We start from the raw sequence: 17,102 nt of genomic DNA on the forward strand, positions 1-17,102 counted from the left end.
AACGTGTAACTCTATCAGCAAAAGGTCTAAAGTGTCAACAATTTATAGAAACACAGTTTTCTTCCTAGAACATCCAAAACATTTGCGTGTGAATGCATTGGATAAAAAGAATTTCAAGTTGATTTGGTCTCGTTTTACTGCCATTATTACATTGGGCGTTGAAGGCTACTGCCATTATTACATTGGGCGTTGAAGGCTACCCATGGATGAGGTGGGCAACATGGCACACCTGATCCCCCTAAGTAGCTACTTCTTCGTTTTAACAAATCTAGTGAAAGAAAATTATCAGTTTGCCTTAAAAAATAATTCAAAATGTATGATCAACCTTCCCCACCCAGCGCCACCTCCGTTAAAGAAAAGGGAAATACGTTATACATATGAATCAGACAAAAGTTTCAGTCTACGATGGGTCCGAGACACAGTAAACCACTGGAATTCAAAATATCCATTTGCTTCTATTTTTCCACACTCCCCAGCAACCAGGAAGGAAAAAAAAAGGGACAATAAGGAAACAAAAAAGCTAAACTAACACGAAGATGCATTCATAAATACGTGATGCGAATCAAGAATGAAAGAAACAATTCAAGAAATGAAAAAGAAAAAAAAAAGCACTCACCGGCGACGCCACGCCAAAACATCTTTGAATTTACCAAAAAAAACGCCCACTTAACACGTAACCTTACTCAGATCCTCAAACCCTAACGCCCGAACAATCATAAAAACAATCTCCAATCAACAATTTACCAACACATCACGAGAAAATGAAACAAAACTCAGAAGCAAAAACCCTAGATTTCCCCAAATTACGATAAAGATTCACATAGGCTTCTCAGATTGGATCGAATCGAAGGGTTTGAGGGAGATACAGACACAGAGGAAGAACAGAGAGAGAAGAGAGGAACCAAAAGTACCTATAATGTAATCGCGGGAGGGAAAGCAAAAACTATATGGCGAAGAGAGGAACCAAAAGTACCTATTTTGTTTATCTTCAGCTCTTGCAAGAAGACCACTGCCAAGCAATCTTGAACCTAATCTAAGTGGAGATAAAGCCAAATAAAACTGAGAATGAAGTGAAGACAGATTAAGGGAAGAAGGAAAGCGGACGGATTGTTTCTTAAATTGGTTGGTTGGAGATGGTATAGCCCAAATGAGAAGAAAGCCATTGCAGGTGAGGTTTTAGAGGAGAAAGAAAGAGATTTCTTTTTTCTTTTTTTTTCCCTGAAAGAGATTTCAAAAGAGAAAACGATGGTTTTGGTGAGTGTAGTGGTTTTGTTGGTTTGCTCGCCAGTTGCATGGAGGAGAGAGATTGGACAGTTCTCCGGCTATCACCAGGGGACATACGAGCTTTGAAGGAGCGGTTTTTGCCTGTCAATATTTCTGTAGCCATCTGCATTTGTGCCTTAATAATATATTTTGTTAAAAACAAAATTTCCCAATTAACACTTTGTTTGGATAGAAATGGGAAGAGAAAGAAAATAAAAAAAAAAATCTCTTCATATTTAAATGAGTGAAAAAAAAAAAAAAAATAATAAAATTTATTTGTCCTCATTTATAAGAGAGTGATGAACGTACAAAAAATAGCTAAAAGTATCAATTTGTCCTTGCGATGATTATAAAAATTATTCTTCAGTATTTTAGTTAATTCAGTAATTTTTTTTTGTGACTTTATTTTTATAATTTTTTGTATGTTAATTATTTTAGTCATATTAAATTTATTATATTTTCAATAAGTAATATTTTAAATATATATATAAATATTTTAATTATATAAAAAATAAAGATTACCGTTAATACAATTATTATAATATTTTATATTTATATTTATAAATAATTTATTTAAATATATAAATTTTATAATTAATATATACTAAAAGAATAATATTATTTAAATAAAAAATAAGGTCTAATTAATTATCAGTCTGATAAAAAAAATTTCTAAAATGAATCAGCTGCCTTTTCAAAGAGTTTACCAAACAGATAAAATAGCTCTTTCAAAATGTATTATCTAGGTGAAAAAGTTAAACTAAATATCCTCATTAACATTATATGCATATAGTTAGGGATGATTATTCATTCGGTTCGATTTAAAATCAAATCGATTTGAATAAATTAAAAATTAAAATTTTAGTATTTATAAAAATCGAATCAAACTGATTTTAATTAAAAATCGAATCAAACTGAATCGATCTCATTCAATTCAATTCGATTCGATTTGATCAGTTTTAATTTTTAATAAATATTTTATTTTTTACTATTTATTTTTAGTATTTAAAATTTAATTAAAATATTTTAATCTTAATATTATTTAATTTCTCTATATTATTGAAAATAACGTATTATTATCACTAATCGGTTCGATTTAATTTTTAAAATTTTTTTATTAAAATCAAATCGAACTGAAATAATTAAAATTTTTAAAATTAAAAATCAAACCGAATTGAATTGAATAAAAAATAAAACTAAAATTTTAAATTAATTTAATTCAATCAATTTTTTTAATTTCAACTGAATATTAATCACTTTGTTCACCACTATATATAATTAACAGGTTAATATTGATTAGTTATTCATAAGATAGTCAAAGAGTTAACGTTTGAATGATATTTTCTAAATGATGTGTTTCTATCCGAATGAAAAATTATTGATCTGAATCTAAATATTATCATCCAGATGTCAAGCATTGATTTAAATGATAAGTATAAAATCAGATTTTATCACTGGAAATTACGAGCGACTCGTGTCTATAATTTGAGTGAACATAGTACCGAGCAATATCAGTTATATAGTCACGTAGATTAATTTTCAATTTCACAATTCATACTTGAATTAAATATATTAGCCCTTGAATTCATAATTGATGGTGGACAAATGTAAATACAGTTTATTTAAATCATTAGTAGTATGTGAAATAAATAAAATATTATTGTCTCTAATTAATCTTTAAGAAAAAGATTTACTAATTAGTTAATATATTAATTTTAAAAAATATATTAAACATTCTAAATAATTTTAAAAATTTATTAATTAATTATTCGTTAATTTCAGCTATTAAACACTCCATTCAATTAGTTCTTACGTGAATATATATATGTGGAAAATACCAAGATAAAGCTTCACCAACTTTATATAGATGCTGTTCCTCACCGAAATTCATTGTTGTCTTTAGATTTGATCTTCCAATATTGAAGTTTTTTCTTATTTTCTCAGCTTATGGAGATGGGGTCTTTCATCATTTGTTGCCTATTAAATGACCTTTTTGTATTACAAAGTATAACATTTTTCAGAAGCTTAATAGTGGGGCCCATTCTTGTACTGACACTTGGCCTTCTATGAACTAGAGATTCAGTATGTTTCAGAAAAAGAGAAAAAAAAAAGGATATTTACTAATTAAAGTATGATAATTAATTAAAGGAAATACAGCACATAATAAGGCAGAAGATATATTTTATTATCTGAAATGAGAGTTGGCCACATGGCAATCTCATTGAGAATGTTGTCCTGCTGTACATATATACAACAAAGTGTTGTAAAATCATAGTTCCAAAAATCTTATGGTGGAGAGTTTTCTTATACTAGTTTATACGAAAAAAATCTCATCTGTTACTTGTCTTAAGAAATACAAGAAGGCTAAAGATTTAACTTAAACAGATGATAACCAAAAATTTATATAAAAATATGCAAATACCAACCTGTTAAGAAACAATCCTGATTTATTTGTCCAGGTGAGCCTCTGCAAATCTCCCATCTATGAAAGAAAAACACTGCATCACCAAATATGACTACATGCTAAGCCCTCATGTAATGAAATAAAGCTAAACACTTTCTCGACCTGAAGTCACAGCTGCCTGCTATATACTCGGTCCAAAAAGAGGAACCACATAAATAGATCATTTAAATTTGCCATTGCGCTTGCGTTCTTGATTCCTGCCACATTTAGTTGGCTCAACCACCAAGTGCTAATGATTTGATCATACAGCTTACAGCCAATTAGATCAGGCAGAATTACAAAGGAAGGTCCTTATTGGTGAGGGAGATGACAATACTAATATAGGGCAACACGGAGAATGGAGATTTTGCGTAGTGGGTCGTCTCTTTTCTGATAGGGCCGTTAACTTTGATGCTTTCCAACATACAATAGCCATTGTTTGGATATTATATGCATACTCTCTCTCCCGCTATGGGGTTTCATTTTTCTCTTGTAAATATAAGGTTCTTTAATGATTGCTATGACGGATCTATATTGATTTTCCCTATTCTTTTATTCTCTAAATCAATTATAATAGATAAAAATCATGAAAAAAAGGTAAAATTTACATAATTCTCAAACTAAGTGATTATAATACATAAAAATATAAAAATGATTAAACGGTGTGCATAATAATAAAAGCATTTAATAAATACTAACCTTTATCATAAAAAAATAGCATTTTATAGTTAATCTATTATCCTATCTATTATTCTATATTTTATTTAAAAAATATATTTATCCTTTATTAAAATTTATAAATTTTAAGTTTATATATTTTTTTAGTGCAATATTAGAAAATATCACATATTATTAATTTTTATCGTATATTTTAATGGTTTATAATTAAGTTGGTATTCTAAAAATATTTTTTTTAAAAAAAAAGTATTACATATTTTCCTTATAAATTAATTTATAGAGATAAAAATGGGGGGGAAAATTAGTATATTAAATAAAAATTATATAGAAATATTTAAGGTGATAAAAAATATGAAAATTTTAAAAATAAAATATTGAAATTTCTTTATATATGCTTATTGAAAATATTTTAAATCGGGTTGAAATTGCTAAAATTTATGTTTTTAAGTTTATATAATTTTTTATTGTAATATCTGAAAAAATATCACATATTATTAATTTTTATCGTATATTTAATAAATAAGTGTTTTAAATTTATATAGATATTTAATATGATAAAAAATATGAAAATTTTAAAAATAAAATACTGAAATTTCTTTGAAAATATTTGAAATTTGAATGAAATTGTTAAAATTTAGATTTTTAGGTTAATATAATTTTTTTTATATTGCAATATTAGAAAAATATAACATATTATTAATTATTATTGTATATTTTAATTTTTTATAATTAGTTTGATATTGTAAAAATATTTTTTTAAAAAATTATTATATATTTTACTTGATAAATTAATATATAGAGATCGAAATGGATAAAAAAATTAATAAATTTATATGAATGTATGATGAAAAAAATTATATAGAGATTTTTAATGTTATAAAATATATGAAAATTTTAAAAATAAAATGTTGAAATTTCTTTATATGCTGATTAAAAATATTTCAAATTTAGATGAAATTGTTAAAATTTAGATTTTTATGTTAATATTAAAAAAATATCACATATTATTAATTTTATCATATATTTTAATTGTTTATTATTAGATTGGTATTTATAAAAATATTTTTTAAAAAATATTATATATTTTGCTTGAGAAATTAATTTATGGGGATAAAAATGAAAAAAAAATAAATTAGTGCTTTTAAATGTATATTAAATAAAGAACTAATTTATTATATTAACTAGTTAAATATCTTTGTATCGCCGTTACTTCATAATCAACTCATTTTCCTATATATCAATTTATTTTTACTATTCTTTACATCTCTATATAAAAACTGCAAAATTTAAGATACAAAATCTCATTTAATAATTTATCGTTAAGAAATTTTTTTTAAAAAAATTATTTTTACAATACCAACTTAATTATAAACCATTAAAATATACGAGAATAATTAATAATATGTGATATTTTTCTAATATTATAATAAAAAATTATATCAACCTAAAAATCTAAATTTTAGGTTGATATAAATTGCAAATTATAATAGAGTTTTCAGTATAAATTATAATTATTATTTAAATAATTTTAAATTTTATTTTATATTAATTTTAATAATATTGAAATTTGATTTTAATTTTTTATTAAAAAATTGAATTTATGTACAGATTTTATTTGATATATAAATTCTTGTTATTTAAATTTTTTTAATAATAAATTGATTGCCATTAGCGCAACATAAATAAAAATTTAGTATTTATCAGTAATAAATTTATTATTACTAAACTATATTATTAGAGATGTATTGATATACATGTAAAAAAACTTTTACCTTAGAGCTATTTTTAAAATTATAATGAAAATAATCAAATGGTGTTTAGTCAATTTGAATTTAAATATGAAATATATTTAGTAAATTAAATTTTAAAAAATTAGATAATAATAATTGTTAGATTATCTTTAACAAGTTAAAAAATATTTTTGTAATTATTAAATAAATCTATGGATATTTTATAGCAATATGATATACTCATAATTTTATATATAACTAATTTAATTAACTGCTTTCCAGATTGTTCATACTAATATACTCATCATTTTTTTTATAATATAATCGTTAAAGAATTGTCATTAAGAACAATAAAATATAATTGATAAAATATAAATATTAATATTAAAATATAAAGTCACATTATATTTTTATGGTTTTTGCATTCTTCAAGGTTATTATTGCAGTCGAACAATTAGTTTCTGAATACATGTTAACTACATTATTGAAATCATTATATTAGTTAATATTATTGTAATATTTGATTATATTTGAAATTAGTTAATATTATTGTAATATTTGATTATTATTGCAGTCGAACAATTAGTTTCTGATATTATTTATTTCATTGAGCTAAAATTCAAATATTCTCCATATAGCTTCTTAAGCTGACACCCATCTTGCATCTTGAAATTGTTGTACTTCATCTATGGGTTCATCTTCATAGGACACGCAAACTGAGATCCTATCATATCCTTTATAGATGTACTTATATAAATATTTAACTCTCTTGAAGCCAACACATATCTCAACATTTATGTGGCAGTTGTATCTTGTCAAGAGATATAGATTGTAAGGAACAACTCATTTGTTATCTAACATAGTACATTATATTTGGTCTTTTGTATATAGGGTATTCATCTTTTTCTTATATTGTTTTTGAAGTAAATGGTCTAGGATAGTGGAACCTACATTTTCCATCAATCATACAAGGACAATTTGGATTTTGCTCTCCACATAGCCCATGCATCATATATTTTGCAACCATCTCTAGAAATTCTGGGTATTTATTCTCATCCAGTATCTCTGCACTAACATATTTATCATAGTCATCTGAATTTGTTAGCTTGTTGCCCGGTTGAAATATGACTAACATATGTACATATCGTAATCCTCTCTTCTGAAATTTGATTACATGTACATGTGCTACAACTTTTTTTTAAAATTTCCTTATTGTATAATTGGTCTTTTAAGTCCTAGAGTTTTGCTGGAAATACTCTAGAAGTCAAGTCAGGTCTATTTTGAGGTACTTCTGATGGTCTTAACTCATACTTTATTTCTTTCCATTTTGGATTACTCATTATAATAATGAGAAGATCAGGCTTACCATGTTGTTGTACCAGAGCCATTGGCATCAATATATCATTTATGCATATCTTTTGGACATCCAATGAATGATGCGGGCAATATACTCCCTCTACCAACTTTGTTTCCTCTTATTTCTCCTGATCTAACACTATCTACTATTCCTTGATATAATTCTGACTTGATATGTGATTGTTGTGTTCTAAAAGAATCAAGTTTTATTATTTCTAGTTTTATGTACATGTCTACAATGAATTATTGAAATAGACATCCGGCCATTAGAATTATTGATTCCTCAATTTCTCTTATCTGTAGCTTATAACAATAATACTCTCTACATGATACATTTTCTAGTCCTCCTCTTTTAACAATTGAAATCAAAATATAATTCAATTTTTTAGTATTAATCATTCACTAATATTGCATTGAAAAAAATATACAAGTATATATATTGAAGATACATTATATTTTTTGTTTATTACCTTTATCCTCACTTTTTATGACAGTAATAGCTGATGTAAAGATTTGATTAATGGAGCTGGTATTCACTATCATCACTGTGTCTACCACTTTCTCTAATGTTTGAGTTTGTTTCTCAATAGTCTGATTCCATCCATTTTCTCCTCTAGAATTAAGTATTGGATACTGTAATAGATCGCAACAATTAAAGTAATTCTTAACTCTATATTTGTACTCCTGAATGAGCATGGATAATTATCTCTCTTTCTAATGGACCACTAGGATTATTATCTTCTACTCAAATGGCTCCAACTTCATCTGCTATTGGTGTGTTGTACACACGTTGATTTGACTTTACATTTGCTACTATCTTAATTACTAAGTTCTCATGTAAACAAGCATCATTCAATGATTTGAAGAATTGTGCATAAGGATTGTCTTTAAGAACTTTCATGAGTTTTTTCATGGTATTTTCATTTAATTGCCCATCTAGAACGTTTCTCATTTTATTTGTAGTGTGGATTACCATTTTTTGGTAGGAAATCATGATATATTTGTCCTTGTGCACGAAAAGTGCAGACACCCTTCTACCAGATGCAAGTTCCTTGTCTAAAGTTAGACCAAAAGATGTGAATGCAAAGATACTATTATATAACTTAATATGTTTCCTAAATTTCATTGCTTCATCACTGGTTGTAGTGAATAAATCTAGCAAATCATCTGGGATTCTTGTTATTGCAAACTTGACTTTATCATTTTGACAACAAAATGTTGGCGTTTCAGATTCAAACCTCTTAGCACAGCAATGGATACATAGAGTGGAATCTTTTAATTTGTAAATTGGTGAACATATAGGATGATACTTAGCACATTAATCTATATATATATATATATACTTTAAAATAAAATGGCTTACCATTCTCTTCATATGATTCTACTTGTCCTCTATGTAAGCATTATACCCTCTATTTCTTTATTTTACATTAATGTTCATCACTTTTTTTGTTGTGAGATTATAATTTGTCAAAATCTCTTTTTCTTCTTTATTCGTCTTTCTGTTATAATTATCTTTTTTTTCTCATCTGTCATACAGCTAAGACTTTTTTTTAACCTGTTTATATAATAATATTATCACTTTAATATTATATTATATTATTTTATTAAATAAATAAATAATCCAAATTAAACACCATACCATTTTTTGTTGGAATATTATATTTTTCAAAATTTCTTATTATAATATTTTGAAATTTTTTATTATAATGTTGTAGTAAGAATTATCACTGTTGATACAAAATATAATATCATAAAATTAATATATGAAATATAATAATTTTTTAATACCATGTAAATATTTTTTCTTATATTTTAATATTTTTATCTAGTTAAAATTTAATATTAATAACAATTTATTAATATTATCAAAATTATTAATAATTGAATAAAATTTCAATTTTAAACTTCAAATAATATTATTGAACCTGATTTTACCATTTATCCAATAGCTACAAACAAAGTCTTTTTTTTATTTTAAATATAAGCTTCAAATTTTTTTTTTAAAATCAGTAAATATCAAATAATTTTAATAAAGTAGAATTCTTGGAATTAAAATTCATATTTAATTATAAGAGGAAATAAAAAGTGTGTTTCAAAGAAATTTAATATAAATATTAATTAATTGAAATTAATCTTTGATAAAATAGAATATTAAATATAAATATAAATTAATATAATATCATATTAAATCAATTAAAAACATAATAATATAATAAAATATAATTAATTTAAATAGAAAATCAATCTAACCCATTAAATTAAATTTTTTATAATATTAATAAATTCTTACATTATTTTAAATTAAAGAAAATAGTGAATAAATAGAATATTAATATAATAATAATATAAGTTTTTAGTTGCTATAAATAGATATGCAAATTATAGTTTCATATTAAAAGTTAATTAAGAATTGATATATTAATAGATTTAGTTTATTAAATTTATAAATACTAATTAAAAGTATACATATTTTGTTTATTAATATATCGAATGTTATATGTAAATCCTTATTTAAATAGTAATTTTAAAATATTAAGTTGTTTCTTAGAATTTTATTTAAAACAATAATAAAATAAAACTTAATTATAAATAGAATTAAGTATTTTAAGTCTATATAAATTTTAAAATATTTTAAGTATAAAAATTAAAATAATTAATTAAAATTAAATAATTAATTAAATTTAATCCTGCATATTAATAGAATACTTCATATATAGAATTTATCAATTAATTATTATATACAATTTAATTTTAAGTATAATTTTAATAAATTCTCATTTAAATAGGTTTATACCTACTTTGCTTAGAGATAGATATTTTAAATGGAAAATGTTCTATTTATAAATATTAAAATGTAAACTTCGATTTAATTTTTTAAATCATTGAATAAAAATTAATTATAATAAAATAGAATTCCTAAACGTGGAATTAAAATTCATATTTAATTATAGAATGAAATAATAAAGTGTATTTCAAATAAATTTAACATAAATACAAAATAATTAAAATTAATTTTTGATTAAATAAAATTTAAATATAAATAATTTGATAAAATATAATTAATTTAAATAGAAAATCAACCTAATATTAAATTAAATTTTTTTAAGAATATTAATAAATTCTTATGTTATTTTTGAATCAATCAAAATAGTTATTGTCCTTTTTTTTTCTGCTTTTATACAGTATAAATTGTTAGCTGTAAGTTATAATTTTTTATTTAAAATTAATTTATAAATATTAAAATAAAATATCTTTTAATATAATTATCATACTATAATTTGTTTTCAAAAATATAAGCTTCCATTTAATTTTTCAAACTATTAAATAACAAATAATTATAATAAAATAAAAGTCCTAAAAAATAAATTAAAATTCATATTTAATTATAAAAGAAAACAATAAAGTGTCTTTCAAATAAATTTAACATAAATATAAAATAATTAAAATTAATCTTTAACAAATTATAATTTAAATATAAATTACTTTAATCGGTTAAAATTTTATTTTGTAAATTTATATTTTTTAATAACTAATTATTAATTTTTAACTATTAAATTATTTTTTAGAATTTAATTTAAAATAATAATAAAATAAAACTTAAATATAAATAGAATAAAAATTAAATTGATATACAGTGATAGGAGTTGATTATGAAGCAATGGCGATGTAAAGATATTTAATGTATTAATATGATAAATTAGTTCTTTAAATTTATATGAATATATATTAAATAAGAATTATATACAGATATTTAACGTGATAAAAAATATAAGAATTTTAAAAATAGAAGACTAAAATTGCTAAAATTTAGGTTTATGAGTTTATATAATTTTTTTTATTACAATATGAGAAAAATATTAGTTTGATTGTTTATAATTAGTTTGATATTATAAAAGTATTTTTTTAAAAAAATATTATATATTTTACTTATAAATTAATTTATAGGGATTGAAGTGGATAAAAATATTTAATAAATAAGTGCTTTAAATTTATATGAATAAAAAAATTATATAGAGATATTTAATGTTATAAAAAATATAAAAATATTTAAAAAATGTTGAAATTTTATTACGTATGTAAATTAAAAATATTTGAAATTTGGATGAAATTGCTAAAATTTAATTTTTTAAGTTAATATAATTTTTTTGTTATATTAGAAAATATCATATATTATTAATTTTTCTCGTATATTTTAATTATTTATAATTAAGTTGGTATTTTTAAAATATTTTTTAAAAAAATATTATATATTTTACTTGATAAATTAATTTATAGGGATAAAAATAAAAAAAATTAATAAATCAGTGCTTTATATTTATGTGAATGTATATTAAATAAAAATTATATAGAGATATTTAACGTGATAAAAATTATAAATATTTTAAGTCGAGATTGAAATTGCTAAAATTTAGATTTTTAAGTTTATATGATTTTTTTATTGTAATATTAGAACAATAACACATATTATTAATTGTTATTGTATATTTTAATTGTTTATAATTTGCTTGATATTATAAAAATATTTTTTAAAAAAATATTATATATTTTGCCTCATAAAATAATTTATAGAGATAAAAATAAAAAATTAATAAATTAGCGTTTTAAATTTATATGAATGTACATTAAATAAAAATTATATAGAGATATTTCATGTGATAAAAAAATATAAAAATTTTAAAAATAAAATATTAAAATTTCTTTATATATACTGATTGAAAATGTTTTAAGTCGAGTTGAAATTGTTAAATTAAATTTTTAAATTTATAAAAATTTTTATTTTAATATTAATAAAATATCACATATTATTAATTGTTATCGTATATTTTAATAGTTTATAATTAGGTTGGTATTATAAAAATATTTTTTTAAAAAATAATTTTCTTAGTGATAAATTATTAAATGAGATTTTATATTTATTGATTTACATAAATTTATAGGAAAAGGAGTTAATTATGAAGTAACGGCGATATAGAGGTATTTAATGTGATAAATTAACTAATTTAAAATTTATATGAATATATATTACTAATATAATAAATTAGTTCCTTAAATTTATATAAATATATATTAAAGAAAATTATATATAGATATTTAAGGAGATAAAAAAATATAAAAATTTTAAAAATAAAATGCTGAAATTTCTTTATATATATATGCTTATTGAAAATATTTTAAGTTATGTTAAAATTGCTAAAATTAAATTTTTAAATTTATATAATTTATATAATTATTTATAATTAAGTTGGTATTTTAGAAATGTTTTTTTAAAAAATATTATATATTTACCAATAAATTAATTTATAGGGATAAAAATAGAAAAAAATTAGTAAATCAGTGCTTTAAATTTATATGAATGTATATTAAACAAAAATTATATGGAGATAATTAAGGTAATAAAAAATATAAAAATTTTAAAAATAAAATTCTGAAATTTTTTTATTATGCCAATTGAAAATATTTTAAGTCGAGATTGAAATTGTTAAAATTAGGTTTTTAAATTTATATAATTTTTTATTGTAATATTAGAAAAATAACACATATTATTAATTGTTTATAATTTGGTTGATATTATAAAAATATTTTTAAAAGAATATTATATTTTTTACCTAATAAAATTGTATATTAAATAAAAATTATATAAAGATATTTAACGTGATAAAAAAATATGAAAATTTTAAAAATAAAATACTGAAATTTCTTTATATACGCTGATTGAAAATATTTTAAGTCGGGTTAAAATTGTTAAAATTAAGTTTTTAAGTTTATATAATTTTTATTTTAATAATAAAAAAATATCAGATATTATTAATTATTATCGTATATTTTAATGGTTTATAGTTAAGTTGGTATTATAAAAATATTTAAAAAAATTTTTTTTTAATGATAAATTATTAAATGAGATTTTATATTTATTGATTTTACTCAATTTTTATATAAAAATACAAAGAATAGTAAAAATAAATTGATATATAGGAAAAGGAGTTGATTATTAAGCAATGGTGATACATAGATATTTAATGTGATAAATTAATATAATAAATTAGTTCTTTAAATTTATATGAACAATTATTATTAATCTAATAAATTAGTTCTTTAAATTTATATGAATATATATTAAAGAAAATTATATATAGATATTTAACGTGATAAAAAAAATAAAAATTTTAAAAATAAAATGCTAAAATTTCTTTATACATGCTAATCGAAAATACTTTAAGTCGGGTTAAAATTATTAAAATTAAGTTTTTAAATTTATATAACTTTTTATTGTTGATGACCGCTGGATTCCTTCACCCCGGACCAGGGGCTTGACCACAGCCCAAGGCCCATGACGTAGAGGCCCACACACCTGATATACATAACAAGCCTGGCTCATCCAACCTTCAAGGCCGGGCTCGACCTCTCTTCCTCACTCAAGCCGGCCCGGCCCGCACGAAGCAAGCCCTCTTCACTCAGGCTTAGCATCCGGCCCAACTCTCAGCCCAGCCCAGGATCCGGAATAATATTCACCAGACAGCCTGGCAGATCCGCTCGAACGTACGCACGAGGAGAATCAGAGGCCGTTACGCATGGAGCAGGCGGCTGATACCCTAGTACCTCCGAATCCGCATGGCAGAGACGCGTGGCCCAATCCTGGAGAGACCTTTACACGTCACCAGCAAGCAAGACAATGTATAAAAGAGGAGTCCCCTCCTCAAGAAACTTAGGCCTTATTCAGTAATACAAAACCCTTGTAAAACCCTATTCTATTGGATCTCAGATCATCAATTGGCGCCGTCTGTGGGAAACGAAGGAGATCTTTTCATCACCGGAGTTTTCACTTTCAAAACCCACTGAGATCCACGATGGCAAACCACCAAGAAAGTAACCTTAATATTCCAAATGACCTGAGCTCTGCTCAAGATGGGCAGCAGTTCTCCTTTTCTAGCCCTACAACGTTGAATAACCAAACACCTATTTCTCTTAATCCCTCGCCAAGCTTGGCAGGGAATACTCCCACCATGACCCTGTCTAACCAAGACATTCAAACCATGGCTCTCCAGCTACAAACCACTGCTCACTGGTTGGGGCAGATAATGCAACAAAGGGGACTCAACACCCCGGTAAACGCACTCCCAGTAGTGGAGGAACCCAGAACCGATGAACCCCAACCTACCTCTGCCCGCCTCCAAACTAACAACCACGATGCCGGAGAGGAGGAAGAATCGGAGGCCCGAATCCATGGGAGAAGGGCAAGAGAGTTGATAGAAAATGAAGAGGTGAACGACTATTCTGCTGAAACAACCAGGGAAACGGGAACTGAAACAGAGGAAGAAGAATGTAGTTTGGGCAAAAGATCCAGCCCGGAAGACGAGAAAATGAACCAAAAGCTGAAAAGGTTGAAGGAGCAGCTCCTAGCCGAGTTAGGTAAGAAAGATTAGAGTCAAACCTCCTTGCCTACTTCTTCTCCCTTCTCAAAGTTAATGCAGCAGGAGACCGTTCCCAAAAAGTTTATGATGCCGCCTATGGCGGCCTATAATGGGGCTGGTAACCCGAGAGAGCATGTCATGAACTATAAGACCTTCATGGAGTTGCAAACTCTGTCAGATGCTCTGATGTGCAAGGTGTTCCCAACAACGCTCTCGGGACCAGCGAGGGCATGGTTCAACAGCCTGGAGGCCGGAAGCATTAAAAGTTTCGGAGATCTTGCCACCCGCTTCATTAGCCTGTTCGTAGCCGGGGTGCCAGCAGATAGGAAGACGAGCTATCTGGAAACAGTGAGACAAAAAGCTGGTGAATCCCTCAGAGAGTATGTCGCCCGTTTCAATACGGAGGCCCTGCAGATTCCCGAGCTTGACGAAGGAAGGGCGGTAGAGGCCATGCAAAAGGGAACAACCTCTGCCGAGTTCTTTGGTTCTCTGAGCAGGAAACCTCCGACCTCACTGGCCGAGTTAATGAAGAGGGCGAAAAAGTATATAAGGCAGGATGACGCCTTAGTAACGAGTAGATTTGCCAAAGGGGTGGCAGGAAAAGAGAAAGCCCCGGAGGAGGGGAGACCGGAGAAACACGAGAAGAAGCATGGAAAGAGGCCTGAGCCATACAAGTAGGCCTGGGAAAGAAGGGATCAAAGGCCTCCCCCTCCTCCCAGGGCTCATGAACCACGAGTGCTCCCTCCTTGGGTCCCGGAGAAACCGACCCCATTAAATGCGTCCAGAGCCGAGGTGCTCATGGCTGTCCAGGATAAGGAATTTCTCCAGTGGCCCAAACCTTTGAAGTCAGAAGCAGATCAGAGGAATCCTGACAAGTATTGTCAGTACCACCGGACGCATGGCCACGATACAAATAACTGTTTTCAGTTAATCGCGGAGATTGAAAGATTGATAAAAAGGGGGCATCTCAAAAATTTTCTGAAGAAACCGGAGGGACAGAGGCCTCAACCCGGTCTGGCAGCCCAGATGCCCAGGAGAACTGGAGCTGGACCAGTGAATGATGGGTCCAGTGGGACCATTAATATGATTGTTGGAGGAACTGGAGGACGGATGAACCGTCGAGGAAAGAAGAGAAACCGGGAAGGGGAGACCAGCAATGGCGAGGTGATGCAGATCATTGAACACTCTCCCATGACCATCGCTTTCTCTTCGAAGGATGCACAGGGCATTCAGATGCCCCATGATGACGCGCTTGTCATTGAAGCAGTCATTCATAATTTTCGGGTGAAGAAGGTTCTGGTGGATGATGGGAGTAAGGTCAACTTATTGCCATATCGGGTTTTCCAGCAGATGGGAATCCCAGAGGAACAGCTGGTTCGGGACCAGTCACCCATCAAAGGGATCGGAGGAGCACCGGTACTTGTAGAAGGGAAGGTGAAGCTGGCCCTTACCTTGGGAGAAACACCCAGAGCTCGCACCCATCATGAGGTGTTTTTGGTGGTCAAACTCCCACTGAGCTACAATGCGATTTTGGGGAGGCCGGCGTTGTTCAACTTTGAAGTTGTCACTAGCATCAGGTATCTGGCACTCAAGTTCCCAACGGAAGAAGGGGTGGGAATGGTCCGGGGCAGCCAGGAAGAAGCAAGGGCAGTATACTTGGCCACAGTGACGGAACCGAACTCAACCGGAAAAGCGCTTGATTCGGAAGTTTTGGAGGTCAGGGATGAGACAAAGGAAGCCCGGACAGAGCCCGTTGGAAAGCTGGAGACCTTCTCCCTATCAGAAGAAGAAGCGAGTAAGGTCTTCAGTCTTAATGCCGGCCTCACCAAAGAACAAAAAGGTGAAGCCATGACCCTGATCCGAAGTCACTCGCCGACCTTCGCATGGAAGCCCTCAGACATGCCGGAAATTGACCCCAAAGTGATGACACACCGATTGAATGTCCTCCCCGAGGCCAGACCAGTAAAGCAAAAGAAGAGAGTAGTGGGAAGAGAGAAGCAGCAGGCTACCCAGGAAGAAGTGCAGAAGCTAGAAGAGGCAGGCTTTATTAGGGAGGTTATGTACCCACAGTGGTTGGCAAATCCTGTGTTAGTCAAAAAAGCCAATGGCAAATACAGGATGTGTATAGATTTTACCGACCTGAATAAGGCCTGCCCTAAAGATTGTTACCCCCTCCCCGATATTAATAAGATGGTCGACTCAACGGCCGGTTTTGATTAT

At 27.0% G+C, this 17,102-nt stretch overlaps 1 long non-coding RNA gene across 3 annotated transcripts in view; it reads right to left on the reverse strand.

Annotated features, from left to right (window-relative positions):
* The window catches only part of LOC122721291, a 42,567-nt gene extending 41,214 nt beyond the window's left edge, over nucleotides 1–1,353 (reverse strand). For 2 of the 3 annotated variants that reach the window (XR_006350490.1, XR_006350489.1), the window contains exons 1-2: nucleotides 974–1,353; nucleotides 617–698 (exon numbers count right to left, since the gene is read on the reverse strand). This is a non-coding gene — a long non-coding RNA (uncharacterized LOC122721291). The remainder of the gene's footprint in view (nucleotides 1–616; nucleotides 699–973) is intronic. The other variant, XR_006350488.1, reaches the window with a different exon arrangement.
* Between the last annotated feature and the right edge of the window lie 15,749 nt (nucleotides 1,354–17,102).

This window comes from Manihot esculenta, chromosome 4 (assembly GCF_001659605.2).
Source record: "Manihot esculenta cultivar AM560-2 chromosome 4, M.esculenta_v8, whole genome shotgun sequence".
In the NCBI taxonomy this organism is placed as follows: Eukaryota; Viridiplantae; Streptophyta; class Magnoliopsida; order Malpighiales; family Euphorbiaceae; genus Manihot; species Manihot esculenta.